Raw genomic sequence first — 3297 nt, forward strand, 5'->3', positions numbered from 1 at the left:
ATACATTAATGTCATATTTACAAAATTATTATTGAGAGAATTCACGTAACCCCGGACAGTTCATAGCGACAGCTACTCAGATGTCTCAAAAAATAATAATCCAAAATGTTGAAAAGGGTGCAAGGTCATACAATCCAGTTCATCCTGTGACGCTCAAAGAAACATCAAGAGCAGTCGAGTTCTGTAATCAGCAGGAAAACACTGCATCGTCTAAGATTCAGGTAAGTGTTACAGCAACATTTCTGTGCTTTAGTCAATATGGTAATTGTTCATCTAAAAGAAGCCCCATTATTATACGCTATATATGGATTGCTCGTTTATTTTCAAAACAGATTTGATGTATATCACGTATTGTCGCTTTTATCCTGTCCCCTAGTACCAAACAGAAATAGTCCTTTAACGCTGTTCAGTGAGACCTACATTTAAAAGAACAAAAGAAAAAAAAATAAGATAAGTATTTATATACACAATAAGTCACAGAGTTATTTTATATTTCATTGTATATAAACAATATTTGATACACAATGTTTTTAAATTTATATACACAGTTATTCTATTTTAAAATAATTTATTCGTTTAATGAATAAATTGATGTCAATTTTATTACTTTTGAAAGAATATTTTATTCCAGAAGAAATCTATGATTTTAGATAAATGATGAAAAAAAGAAATTAGGTATATTATATCCTATGTATTTAGTACTTGAAATATAAAATAATTTCTTGAAACGAATGTTCGTAAATCAGTATTATTAATAATACCTAGTAACGGTTTATGTAATATTATATACTGAAGAAATAAATCATAAATAAACTTTGATAATGATTATAAAAGTTTGAATATATGTTTTAAATAAACAAAAAAAAACGAAAATATAATAAAAATTTTTTTTAATTTCGCTGATTTTGAAAAGAGTAATATTTTTATTATATATATATATATTACTAATATATATAGAAATTTGCTTACGTCTTTTTACTTCTTATTGGTTATATTTTTTCATACTGTTTATGAACGATTGAGATATAGATATGCTTATTCCACTATCTTCTGCTAACTCGTCTGGAGATTGATGCGGGAATTCATACATATTATTCACTATTTCTTCATATTTTGACTCTGTGCGTGGTGTTCTTGAAGTACTTGGTCTTTCTAAGTTGAAAATATATTTTTTAAAGCGTTTTTACCATACACAACATATACTTAAGGACTTAATATATTATATATGTATATATATATAGGACTAGCGCCTTCATTTCAAACTTATTGGGTATTCGTGAGAAGAATTGGTCGGTGGGCCCTGGATAGCTCAACTGGTTAAAAAAGCAGTCGCCCGGAATGCGAAAGATCCGTGGTTCGAGTCTTAGTCCAGTCGGGTCAGCGGTCCAATTTTCTTCACGAATTCCATATAAATATTAGTGATATATCATTTTCTAATCGTTAAATTTAATTTCCTAAATTTTACAATTTTTTCAGACAAATAAATAGAAAAATATCATATATATATATATATATATATATATATATATATATATATATATATATATGGGTATATTAAAATTAAATATATATATATGTTACCAAGAGGATCACAACTTTGCTCCGGCTCTTTTTTTTTTAATTTGCTGTTTCTTTCCATATTGTAGAGGACCTCTTCAGTTTCAGAAATGCTTATTCCATATATATTTTTTCTCTCGTCTGGAGCTATAGGCGGGATTTCATTCAGACTGTTCAGTGATTCTTCCTCTTCCAATTCTCTATGTTTTCTTTTTAAAGTAGTTCTTTCTAAGTTAAAATAAACCGACTTGTAGCATTTATATTATCCACAAAATTTACTTAAGGATTTCATATTCTATATATATATATAGTTGGATGGGTCAAAAGAATCGATTAGTTTTTTTCTACAAGACACACTGAAAAATTAAATGCACAAAATGGGATGATGAATATCTTTTCAACACCTAATTTAATCGACAAAACATAAGACTTTTCATAAATTTTCATAAATTTTTTTAGAGCAGTTAATTTCCTACTAAAATTTTTATTGCGCATTTTATAACAGTCATTTATTGTCGAGTAACAAAATACATAAACAGAAATGAAATTTGTCTTAAAATAATTGAAATTTAATCTTCAATATCATTCAAATGGTGAGATTACCAGAAAAATTATAAGATACCTTTTTGTAGAGCATTATATTTCCTACAAGATTTTTTTAAAACATTTTTCTGTACAGGTAATTAATGACGAGGTATGAATTTTATTCTATTGGACTGAGAAAAAAATAAAAAACTGCGATCCGGAGGATCTTCCTATAAAAATTAAGAGATCTTATCTGGTAAGAAATTTTTTAAGGTGTCTAGCAACCAATTTATCAGTGTGTCTTGTAAAAAAAAAATAATTGATTTTTTTGAGCCATCCTAATTTATATATATAATTGCACATAAAATCAATTTTATTTCTTAAATTTTACAATTTTTTCCGAAAAAATAATAGAAGACAAAATATATATATATTGTATTATATTAAAATTATATATATATATATATATATTACCAGAAGGTATAGAACTTTGGTTTTGCTGTAGTTTTTTTAATTCGTTTTTATACTCCTGACTGCTTTCGTATCTGGAAACTGTAGGTTGACTTATTCCAACTTCTGCTGCCATCTCTTCGTGAGTAATACGCGGGTTTTCAAATCTTAAACGCACTAATTTTTCAATTACCAATTTTTTATTTAGTCGTTTAACAGTAGGTCTTTTTAAGTTAAAATCACCGTTCCTAAATAACGCAAAGTTTCTATTGCATGTTGTTTTAGATATAATATTCTCGCCGTAAGCGTGTATGAGCATTTGATGAGCCTTATAAGCAGATTCTTTACTATTAAAATAATAAAGTAACACTTCTCGCAAATGACGCATTGTTGGCTTATAAACTGTCATTTCTAATTTGAAATTAGTATACGATGTAAACACAAGTTAATAAATGATACTACCAAGTTCTCTTCACAAAATGTGAAAGAGTATTCCAAGTTGTCTTATATATATATGTATTCGACGTCTACTTGTCGCTAATGCCATCTACAAAAAGCTTTATATCAACCGTTTATTTTGAAATTGTTTAAAGTCTCGTTTCTTTTGTTTTAAGAAAATTATATATTTTCATATCAAAGACTAGTCATTATTCTTTACCGACCAAATTTATATTGTACAAGACATATGGTCTTTATATGAAAATAAATATTAACTAGTAATCTATAAAAAGTTTACATTAAAATAAACATAAATTACGTTATATA

At 26.8% G+C, this 3297-nt stretch overlaps 1 long non-coding RNA gene across 1 annotated transcript; it reads right to left on the reverse strand.

The window, feature by feature from the left end:
* Positions 1-282: 282 nt before the first annotated feature.
* Positions 283-1709, reverse strand: LOC149032781 (uncharacterized). The gene is made up of 3 exons (XR_016176322.1): positions 1582-1709; positions 970-1152; positions 283-416 (listed from the first exon to the last, which is right to left on the reverse strand). It is a non-coding gene; the product is annotated as an uncharacterized LOC149032781 (long non-coding RNA).
* Positions 1710-3297: the final 1588 nt, after the last annotated feature.

This window comes from Polistes dominula, unplaced genomic scaffold, assembly GCF_049000335.1.
Source record: "Polistes dominula isolate Pdom_NZ unplaced genomic scaffold, Pdom_raw_medaka contig_84, whole genome shotgun sequence".
Classification (NCBI taxonomy): Eukaryota; Metazoa; Arthropoda; class Insecta; order Hymenoptera; family Vespidae; genus Polistes; species Polistes dominula.